Source organism: Terrapene carolina, unplaced genomic scaffold, assembly GCF_002925995.2.
Source record: "Terrapene carolina triunguis isolate 2854851 unplaced genomic scaffold, T_m_triunguis-2.0 Scaffold90, whole genome shotgun sequence".
Taxonomy (NCBI): domain Eukaryota; kingdom Metazoa; phylum Chordata; order Testudines; family Emydidae; genus Terrapene; species Terrapene triunguis.
In genome coordinates, this window is record NW_020664441.1 from 1302334 (window position 1) to 1314425 (window position 12092).

The following is a 12092-nucleotide window of genomic DNA, read 5'->3' on the forward strand; positions in this document are numbered from 1 at the left end:
TTGTCTTTAACACTCAGATGCCCAACTCCCAATGGGGTCTAAACGCAAATAAATCTGTTTTACCCTGTATAAAGTTTATACAGGGTAAACTCAATTTTTTTTTTAAAAGGAGATATTACCCTGTATAAAGCTTATACTCCATTTTTTTTTTAAAGGAGATATACCTATCTCATAGAACTGGAAGGGACCTTGAACAGTCATTGAGTCTAATCCCCTGTTTTTACAGCAGGACCAAGTACCATCCCTGACAGATTTTTGCCCTGATCCTTAAATGGTCCCCTCAGGGCTTGAACTCACAACCCTGGATTTAGCAGGCCAATGCTCAAACCACTGAGCTATCCCACCCCCCCCCTTTATTTGCCTTCTATAACACTGATAGAGAGATATGCACTGCTGTTTGCCCACCCAGGTATTAACACATACTCTGAGTTAATTAATAAGTAAAAAGTGATTTTATTAAATACAGAAAGTAGGATTTAAGTGGTTCCAAGTAGTAACAGACAGAACAAAGTGAATTACCAAGCAAAATAAAATAACACACACAAATCTATGTCTAATCAAACTGAATACAGATAATCTCACCCTTAGAGATGCTTCAGTAAGTTTTTTTCCTCAGACTGGACACCTTCCAGACCTGGGCACAATTCTTTCCCCTGGTACAGCTCTTGTTCCAGCTTAGGTGGTAGCTAGAGGATTCTTCATGATAGCCGCCCCCTTTGTTCTGTTCCACCCATTTATATATCTTTTGCATAAGGCGGGAATCCTTTGTCCCTCTGGATTCCCACTCCCCCCCCCCCTTCTCAATGGAAAAGCACTAGGTTAAAGATGGATTCCAGTTCAGGTGACATGATTACATGTCACTGTAAGACTTCATTACTCACTTGCCAGTATACAGGTATATAGGAAGACTTACAGGTAAAACAGAGCCATCTGCAGTCAATTGTCCTGGTTAATGGGAGTCATTAAGATTCCAAACCACCATTAATGGCCCACACTTTGCATAATTACAATAGGCCCTCAGAGTTATATTTTATATTTTTAGGTTCAGATACAAGAGTGGTACATTTATACAAATAGGATGATCACACTCAGTAGATTATAAGCTTTGTAATGATACCTAACAAGAGACCTTTTGCATGAAGCATATTCCAGTTACATTATATTCACTCATTAGCATATTTTTATAAAATCATATAGACTGCAACGTCACACCCCCTTCAGGTAGTTGAAGGCTGCTATCAAATCCCCCCTCACTCTTCTCTTCTGCAGACTAAATAAGCCCAGTTCCCTCAGCCTCTCCTCATAAGTCATGTGCCCCAGCTCCCTTGATTATTTTCATTGACCTCCGCTGGACTCTCTCCAATATGTCCACATCCTTTCTGTAGTGGGGAGCCCAACACCAGACGCAATTCTCCAGATGTGGGCACACCAGTGCCAAATAGAGGGGAATAATCACTTCCCTCGATCTGCTGGCAATGCATATTAATACAGCCCAATATGCCGTTGGACTTCTTGGCAACGAGGGCACACTGCTGACTCATATCCAGCTTCTCATTCACTGTAATCCCCAGGTCCTTTTCTGCAGAACTGCTGCTTAGCCAGTCAGTCCCAGCCTGTAGTGGTTCATGGGATTCTTCCTTCCTAAGTGCAGGACTCTGCACTTGTCCTTGTTGAACTTCATCAGATTTCTTTTGGCCCAATCCTCCAATTTTTCTAGGTCACTCTGGACTCTACCTACCCTACCCTACCCTCCAGCATATCTACCTCTCCCCCCAGCTTAGTGTTATCTGTGAACTTGCTGAGGGTGCAATCCATCCCATCATCCAGATCATCAATAAAGATGTTAAGAACATAAGAACATAAGAATGGCCATACTGGGTCAGACCAAAGGTCCATCCAGCCCACTATCCTGTCTACCGACAGTGACCAATGCCAGGTATCCCAGAGGGAGTGAACCTAACAGGTAATGATCAAGTGATCTCTCTCCTGCCATCCATCCTGTTGTTGAACAAAACCAGCTCCAGGACCGACCCCTGGGGCACTCCGCTTGATACCGGCTGCCAACTAGACATCAAGCCATTGATCCCTACCCACTGAGCCCAACAATCTAGCCAGTTTTCTATCCATCTTATAGTCCATTCATCCAATCCATATTTTTTTAACTTGCTTGCAAGAATACTGTTGGAGACCTTATCAAAAGCTTTACTAAAGTCAAGATATATCATGTCCACTGCTTTCCCCATATCCACAGAGCCAGTTATCTCATCATAGAAGGCAATCAGGTTGGTCAGGCATGACGTGCCCTTGGTTAATCCATGTTGACTGTTCCTGATCACCTTCCTCTCCTCCAAGTGCTTCAAAATGGTTTCCTTGAGGACCTGCTTCATGATTTTTCCAGGGACTAAGGTGAGGCTGACCGGTCTGTAGTTCCCCAGGTTCTCCTTCTTCCGTTTTTTAAAGGTGGGCACTATATTTGCCTTTTTCCAATCGTCCAGGACTTTCCCTGATCCCCACAAGTTTTCAAAGATAATGGCCAATGGCTCTGCAATCACATCAACCAATTTCCTCAGCACCTTCTGAGAGAGTCTCCTCTGCTACTTGTTTCAGGAAATGTCCAGGGGAAGGGACAGATCAGTTCTCAGAGAGACTCTCTTTGGTGCAGTTAGATTAGCTAGTAAATATAGACTTCTTCTGCACTGACTGCTTCTTTTCAAGACTCCCTGAAAACAGAACCCTTGATTCAAGAAAGCACAAAAGAATGTGCTAAAATCCCATTGACTTCAAAGGTGCTTAAGTGCTTTGCTGAATTAAGGTCAAAGTAGCTATGAGATGGTAGGCGGGAGTTTTTCTCTCTCTTTTCCAGGGTGGAAGATCCTAAGGCTACATCTACACTGCCAAGTTTTTTCGCCAAAAGTTATACCACTTTTATTAAAGTGCTTTAATTAAAACTGCTGTTGCATGTGCTCACCAGCTCCTTGTGTCACTGGAGCGCATCCACACTAGCAAGGACACAGAGAGCAGTGCACTGTGGTAGCTATCCCACTATGCAAATGGCAGCGGGGTGCTTTGGGAAGGGTTTGCAGTGCCTCGTGGGGTAAGGACAGCGTCACATGATGCAGGTTTCTCAATCCTATCGTTCCATGGGCATCCTACTAGATTGTCAGCCGCTTTTCAACTGAAGTGGGGTGGGGAGAAGGGTGTATGACAGGGAGCATGTGTGTAAGGGGGAGAGACAGACAGTGTGTGTTGGGGGAGAGTGAGTGTGTCGGCGGCATGCTGTCTCCTAAGTTCAGACAGCCGCCAAAAGCAACCAGTACTGAGGCAGGGGAGGGGGAAACCCCCAACATCAACCCCTGATTTGCTCTTTGTTTTCCGGAGCAGAGCAGCACAGCATTGGCTGTCAGAACGGAGCTTTGAAACGGGAGGAGTTCATGCCTGCAGGGCTGTTGAGTTCAAAACAATGAGCAAAGTGGTCACTGCAGGCATTGTGGGACACCTCTGGAGGCCAATTACAAGGATAAAAGCAAGCAAGGTGTTTACACTGGCTCTTTGGCAATAAAACCTTTGCACAAAAAGCCTTATCACTCTCCGTGAGGTGGTTTTGTTAAAACCTTTGCACAAAAAGCCTTATCACTTTCCTCAAGGTGGTTTTATTACAGCGCTGCAACTGAGGAGTTTCATGGCAAAAAGTGACTTTGCAGTGTGTACTCCTCCGCTGTTTCATTGCCAAAAGCTGCCTTTTGGCAAAAAAACTTGCAAGTGTAAACCAGGCCTTAGGGTAGTCAGGACCAGACTTATTTGCACTCTGTGAAGTCAAATAAAATATGATCTTTACTTTACATTATGTAAACTCCAAATGAATTTGTGTGTGTTAATTTCACTAACAGTAGGGGGAAATTAGCATGGGGAAATTAGGTTTTAGTTTTTGTAGTGACCCATCCACTCCCAGTCTTTATTCAGGCCTAATTTGATGGTGTCCAGTCTGCAAATTAATTCCAGTTCTGCAGTTTCTCATTGGAGTCTGTTTTTGAAGTTTTTTTGTTGAAGAATTGCCACTTTTAAGTCTGTTATTGAGTGTCTAGGGAGGTTGAAGTGTTTTCTGACTGGTTTTTGAATGTTATAATTCTTGATGTCTGCTTTGTGTCCATTTATTCTTTTGTGAAGAGAGTGTCTGGTTTGGCCAATGTACATGGCAGAGGGGCATTGCTGGCACATGATAGCATATATCACATTGGTAGATGTGCAGGTGAACAAGCCCCTGATAGTGTGCTGATGTGGTTAAGTCCTATGATGGTGTCCCTTGAATAGATATGTGGACAGAGTTGGCAGTGGGGTTTGTTGCAGAGGTAGGTTCCTGGGTTAGTGTTTTTGTTGTGTGGTGTGTAGTTGCTGTTGAGTATTTGCTTCAGGTTGGGGGGCTGTCTGTAAGCAAGGACTGTACAACCTTTCCTGAAGGACGATCCCTCACTCTCACAGACCTTGGGAGACAGGCCAATCCTTGCTTACAGACTGAGGGTGAAGCTGAAAACAGTTGGGGTCCAACAGAGCATGGCTTTATGTAGTGGGAACCAAAAATGGGTCAACAAATAAATCTTTGGAGGCAGCTACAGTCATGGAGGGGGTCAATAAGGGTGAATCTGGAGGCAGTGGGTTTATACAGTGTCATGGAGAGCAAGGCTGGATATAGTCACCATTTCCTTGGGGGTCATGGAGAACAAGGCTGGAGGCAGTGGGATTTTGCAGGGGTCACTAGAACCACACTCTACTGAACTAGCTGGCCCACCAGAAGTACTGCTCCCTTGGTCATTTTGGAGAGGAGCAACAGGCCGCTGAGGGTACTTTATGGCCTCTGGAACAAAGTGGGCAGGTCAGGGCTCTCTAAGAGCTGAGGCAACAGCTCTCACCGGCTCCCTGGGGAGCACTTGGGCCACCTCCTTCTTTTGGCCCTTTGCCCATAGCAGTCATGGACAAGAGCAAGAACCAGAGGCCAAAGCCTGTCTACAGGTAGCTAGTAACCAGCATAGAGACTCAAACCTACAATGTTGATGTTAGTAGCACCACAGTCTGAGTTAGCCAGCCCCAGAGAAAGACACCTCCTACAGCCAGTTCAGATACAAGCAACAGGTTGCAATGGGATGACATCAGATTAGGGCCTTTTTTTTTTTTTTTGGCAGGTGGATTAGCTCAAATGGTAGAGCGCTTGCTTTGAATCAGAGCAGTGACGGCATTGATGCCTGCATTCTCCAGCCTGCTCTGCCGTCCGCTTGGTTTTTTTTTTTTTTTTCCCCATTCCCCACCCCCGCGTCCCGATATTTGACCTCTGTCATCTGGTCACCCTACCAGCAACCATACGACTTTCAGGTACTACATCACCCCGGGAAAGTGCATGCCAATGCCAATTTGTTTTTTAGGGTAGCAGGGGAGGGGAGAAAGAAAGAGCCCCCACCAGGTGCCCTCTTGAGGGGGAGGGTGTATGATGGGGTGAACTCACCCAGGGTTAACTCCTCACTGTTGGTAGAGGAAGCTACGCCCCCAAGTCCCTACCGGGCATGCTCCAGGTGTAGCAGTAGTATAAGAGGGAGCAGCCCGGGTCAGTCTGGGCTGACCGCCAGAGAGGAAGGATGCTCCTTGCTGGCTCATGCCCAGGAACCACTGAAGCCCTGGACTGCAGAAGCCAGAGGCGCCGAGACCCACACGGACACCCAGATACCTGTGGATACCCCAGGGAGGTCCGGGCTACAGGGAGTTGCACCGGCCGAAGAACCCAGAGACAGTGAAGACGCACAGATCACAGACGGGAGTGACAAGGTAGCGAGTAGCCGGGGGGCGGGGGGAACACAAGTCATTGTCCTGAAGCGGGTCAGTGTGTTGCGGATGGATACCGGCTGACCCAGTGGCGGACTCACTCACCACTGCAAGGGCCCTGAGTTGGGACCTGGAGCAGGAGGGCCTGGGTCTCCCTACCTGGCTGCCACCCCCCCTCCTGGGAGGCGGCCCACACTTCTCCCCGCCCCAAGCAGCCACTTGATCCTACAGCTCCGCTCAGAGGGCAACTTTATTGACTCCCGCTACTAGCCCATCCAATGCTGCCCAGAGGATGACTTTATTGATTCCAGCTGCTAGGCCCTACAGCCCCACCCAGAGTGCCACACTCTTGACCCGCTGGGCCATACAGCTGTGCCCAGAAGGTGACTCTGTTGGCTCCAACCACTAGGTCATACAGCCCCGCCCACAGGGGTATCTCCATCGACTCGGGTTGCTAGACCTGGATGCCAATGAGCCCAGGGGATCATTAATGACTCTGGCCGCTACACCTTACTGCCCTGTAGACCCAGGGTATCTCTATTGACTTTGGCCATCGGGTCTTACTGCCTTGCAAACCCCAGGGTACCCCTATGGTCTCTGGACACTAGGCCTTACTGCCCGGCAGAGAAGGGCTATCCCCCAGACGAGGGTCACATGACCCTATTCCCCTGTGGAGCAAGGCAATTCCATAGACTCCAGCCAGTGGGCCTTAAAACCCTGTGGATCAGGGCATCTCTATGGACTCCTGCCCTTAGGTCCCATGGCCTGGAGACCAAGAGCAGTGGACGGGGGTCTCTCCCACCCCATCACATGCACATAAAGCATGCCTTGTAAGTATCATGAGAAAGGTTATGTTCCTTCAAAACCCACTGTTCCAACTAAATATGTATATCAGTAATGCATATGAAGTTATGAGAATTGTGTTGTATAGTTGTCACCAAAATATGTTGTGGGTTTGGGAAGAGCCAGATATTAGCTCCCTCAAAGACAATAGCAAGGGAGGTAACCAATGCCCGGGCAGGTGCCAAACAGACATCACCAGCCATTGTCCAGCAGAGGAGTTACAATTCAGTGACTCACTCACTGGAGACACACCGGGGGTATTGCTTCACCTTGCGACTCAGCAATGCCCACCAGATATTCCTGGTGGACTTATGTTCGCCAAGCACAGGGACTAAGGGTATAACACACAATACAGGTGTGGTGGTTAAGGACAGTCAGGAGGAGGCACCAGTTTGTTATTTTCTGTTTGCTTATTTCGGGAAAGGGAAGGAGGGACAGAAAAGCAGGAAAATGAGTGAAAGCAGTGAAGCCACTGTGAAGCTGGAGCTGTTTAGACTGCAGGTTGCAGAATAAGAAAGGGAGCCCCAGAGAATATTGGAGCTAAAGGATCTCAAGATAAAAGAGAAAGAGAGAACCCGAACCAGAAACAAACACATCTAAGGGCCCCAGAACTAAGAGCTAGAGAATCTGAGGAGAAAGAAAGAGATAGAAAACACCAACTGGACCTCCTAGAGAAGCAGAACCAGAACCCACCGACCCCAACGATCCCCACCACTCCAAAAATCCACAATTGGGACCATTTATGTCCTTCATACAATGAAGCAGATGATATTTCTGAATATTTGACTACCTTTGAAAGGCTGTGTGCAGTGCATGAAATCCCTTACGCCAACAGAGTTCCTACCTTGATTGTGAAATTAACTGATAAAGCTCTAAATGTATTGAATGAAGTGCCCATTGAGGATGCTTTAGACTATTATAAATTCAAAAATACTGTTTTGCAAAGGTTTTAGATTACCCCTGAAACATATAGAGTTAAATTTAGGAATCTTAAGAGGGATATTGTCAAGTATCAGGGATATTGGCATGCATAATGAGGGAATATTGGCATGAAAGAGGGATATTGGCATGAATAATGGGGAATATGTGAACAAAATGAAAGAATTGATGGGAAAATGGGTGAGGGGCAAAGGTGTTACAAGCTGTGAGGGAATGTTTGGTCTTGTTGCTCAAGAGCATTTCCTAGGCATATAAGGCAGATGTAAAGCAGTGTCTATGGGACAAAAATGTAAAGTCTGTGGACGAGATGGCATCTCTAGCTGATACCTTTGAACAGACACAGGCATCTATTGAAAGCAAATCACCAAAAGAGGGGGTTAAGCCTGGTGGGAAGGGAGGGTCCGTTTTATCCCTAGCAAGAAGGAGACCTTGTAATGAAAGCACATGTGCTGTGTAATGTGAACAGCAAAATTTAACGTGAAAGAGTGTACCCATTGTTCTCTAAAATGTGTCTTTTTTAACCACCTCTCCCTTCTTCTCCACCAGCTGCAAATGTTTCTCCTTTGCAGAGGCTAGCGAAGATTAGAAGGAGAAAACGGCAGACTCGGGATGATATGTTCACGGAGCTCCAGATGTCCTCCCACGCTGAAAGAGCACAGCAGAATGCGTGGAGGCAGTCAATGTCAGAGTGCAAAAAAGCACAATATGAACGAGAGGAGAGGTGGCGGGATGAATCGCGGGCTGAACAGAGCAAGTGGCGGGCTGAAGATGATAGGTGGTGTCAGCTTGCAGACAGAAGGCAAGAGTCGATGCTCTGGCTGCTGGAGCATCAAACTGATATGCTCCAGCGTATGGTTGAGCTGCAGGAAAGGCAGCAGGAGCAGAGACCGCCGCTACAGCCCCTGTGTAACCAACAGCCCTCCTCCCCAAGTCCCATTGCCTCCTCACCCAGACGCCCAAGAACACGGTTGGGGGGCCTCCGGCCACCCAGTCACTCCACCCCAGATGATTGCCCGAGCATCAGAAGGCTGGCCTTCAATAAGTGTTAAAGTTTTAAAGGCTACCTTGGCAATTATCCCCCAGTTGTGTGAATGCATGAATGAGAAGTAACAATGACTTTATTGCCTCTGCAAGCGGTGCTCGAAGAGGGGAGGGGAGGTGGGGTGGTTGGTTTACAGGGAAGTAGAGTGAACCGGGGGGGGGGGGGGCAGAGGGTTCATCAAGGAGAAACAAACAGAAGTTTCACACCATAGCCTGGCCAGTCACAAAACTGGTTTTCAAAGCTTCTCTGATGCGCACCGCGCCCTGCTGTACTCTTCTAACCGCCCTGGTGTCTGGCTGCACGTAATCAGCGGCCAGGCGATTTGCCTCAACCTCCCACCCTGCCATAAATGTCTCCCCCTTACTCTCACAGATATTGTGGAGCGCACAGCAAGCAGCAATAACAATGGGGATATTGGTTTCGCTGAGGTCTATCCGAGTCAGTAAGCTGCGCCAGCGCGCTTTTAAACGTCCAAATGCACATTCCACCACCATTCGGCACTTGCTCAGCCTATAGTTGAACAGGTCCTGATTACTGTCCAGGCTGGCTGTGTACGGCTTCATGAGCCATGGCATTAAGGGGTAGGCTGGGTCCCTAAGGATAACGATAGGCATTTCAACATCCCCAACGGTTATTTTCTGGTCCGGGAAAAAAGTCCCTTCCTCCAGCTTTTGAAACAAACCAGAGTGCCTGAAGACGCGAGCATCATGTACCTTTCCCGGCCATCCCACGTTGATGTTGGTGAAACGTCCCTTGTGATCCACCAGGGCTTGCAGCAGCATTGAAAAGTACCCCTTGCGGTTTATGTACTCGGTGGCTTGGTGCTCCGGTGCCAAGATAGGGATATGGGTTCCGTCTATCGCCCCACCACAGTTTGGGAATCCCATTGCAGCAAAGCCATCCACTATGACCTGCACGTTTCCCAGAGTCACTACCCTTGATATCATCAGGTCTTTGATTGCCCTGGCAACTTGGATCACAGCAGCCCCCACAGTAGATTTGCCCACTCCAAATTGATTCCCGACTGACCGGCAGCTGTCTGGCGTTGCAAGCTTCCACAGGGCTATCGCCACTCGCTTCTCAACTGTGAGGGCTGCTCTCATCCTGGTATTCTGGCGCTTCAGGGCAGGGGAAAGCAAGTCACAAAGTTCCATGAAAGTGCCCTTATGCATGCGAAAGTTTCGCAGCCACTGGGAATCGTCCCACACCTGCAACACGATGCGGTCCCACCAGTCTGTGCTTGTTTCCCGGGCCCAGAATCGGCGTTCCACGCCATGAACCTGCCCCAGTAACACCATGATTTCCACATTGCTGGGGCCCGTACTTTGTGAGAGGTCTATGTCCATGTCAATTTCCTCATCACTCTCGTCGCCACGCTGCAATCGCGTCCTCGGCTGGTCCTGGTTTTGCTTTGGCATGTCCTGGCTCTACATATACTCCAGGACAATGCGCGTGGTGTTCATAGTGCTCATAATTGCCGCGGTGATCTGAGCGGGCTCCATCATCCCAGTGCTATGGCGTCTGGTCTGAAAAAAGGCGCGAAACTGATGGAGGGAGGGAGGGGCGACTGACGACATGGCGTACAGGTACAGGGAATTAAAATCAACAAAGGTGGCTGTGCATCAGGGAGAAACACAAACAACTGTCACTCAGAATGGCCCTCCCAAAGATTGAACTCAAAAGCCTGGGTTTAGCAGGCCGTTGATTTCACGGAGGGAGGGGGAAGCAAATGAATACAGAACAAATCTGGTCCATCTATTTTTTACATCTTAAGCTGGCAGCAGACGGTGCAGCATGACTGATAGCCATCGGCATCTTCTGGGTGCTTGGCAGAAAATGATGTACTACGATTGATAGCCATCATCGTCAAGAATCAGATGCCCAGAGTGGAAAGTTTGGTGCAGTATTTCTTAGAGGAATCTGCTGAAGAACTTTCCCGGGTGCCTCTGATTGAACTCACTGAGGAGTACGACGACGACGGATACCAATCGTAATACACCATCCACTGCCAAAAGGCAAGGAGCTGCTGCTGTGTAGCAATGCAGCCCCACGTCTGCCAGCACCCAGATAGCCGATGACGGCTACCAGTCATACTGCACCATCTACTGCCAAAAGGCAATTAGCTGCTGCTGTGTAGCAATGCAGTACTACGTCTGCCAGCACCCAGATGACATATGGTGACGGTGAGCTGAGCTGAGCTGAGCTGAGCGGGCTCCATGCTTGCCGTGGTAAGTTGTCTGCACAGGTAACCCAGGTTAAAAAGCGCGAATTGATTGTCTGCCGTTGCTCTGACTGCAGGGGAGGGGCCTGATGACATGTACCCAGAACCCCCCGTGACACTGTTTTTGCATCATCAGGCATTGGGATCTCAACCCAGAATTCCAATGGGTGGCGGAGACTGCAAGAACTGTGGGATAGCTACCCACAGTGCAACACTCCGGAAGTCAACGCTAGCCTCGGTACTGTGGACGCGGTCCGCCGACTTAATGCACTTAGAGCATTTTATGTGGGGACACACACAATCGACTGTATAAAACCGATATCTATAAAACCGGCTTCTATAAATTCGACCTAATTTCGTAGTGTAGACATACCCTGAGACTTGCACTGTTTCAGTATCTAAATATTGTAACTTCTGTTCACCATTCATTACACTTGCCTACATTGTAACTTCTGTTCACTGTTCGCCATATTGTAATTCAAACCCCATTTTAAAACGCTTACTCCATTTTGTAAAAAGCTTCCTGCTGCAACCTTCATTTTTGCAAACTCTGCTGTAATCGTATTAGTTTAGTTTAAATGTGTGAATGAGGTATGTATGGATGATAAAATCAACCTCCAGCGCCAGTTTGTCCTGATGAAATACAACGGCTGAAGATGCAGACCACAACCCTAAACAAAGTAAGAAGAGTCCACCCTAAAAAAGAAAAGGTACAATAGAAGGAAGATCAAAGCCAGGTCCGAGGCTGAAAGTCAAGTCTGCAATTGATGGGTGATCAATCACCAAACCCAGAGGCAGCGTGACACAGGAAGACCCAGAGACTTTGAATTCAAACTAAAAGCCTATAAAAAGATGGGTGAGTTGAGAGACTTTGGGTAACATTCTGCCATCAACATCAAGGGGTGTCAGTGCGTGCCCGACAGAGACCCAGCTCCTCCTCGTGCCCAGCTTTCTTGGCCAGTTAGCTGCCACGAGCTACGATCCCAAGCTGCGAACTCAAGCTACATTCAGGACTGATAACTATCAAGCAGCTGCAGAGAGAGAGTGTGTGTGTGTGTGTGTGTGTGTGTGTGAAGGCATTAGCTAGTGGTTATAGATCAAATTGTATTATCATAATAAATGTGGCATCTTTGTTTTGCCCCCTGAAAAGATCCTGTGTAGTTTTGTCTGTATAACAATGTGCAAACTACTGAGCTATCCCTCCCCCCCCCTACACTACAAGTTGGGTGACCACATGTCCCA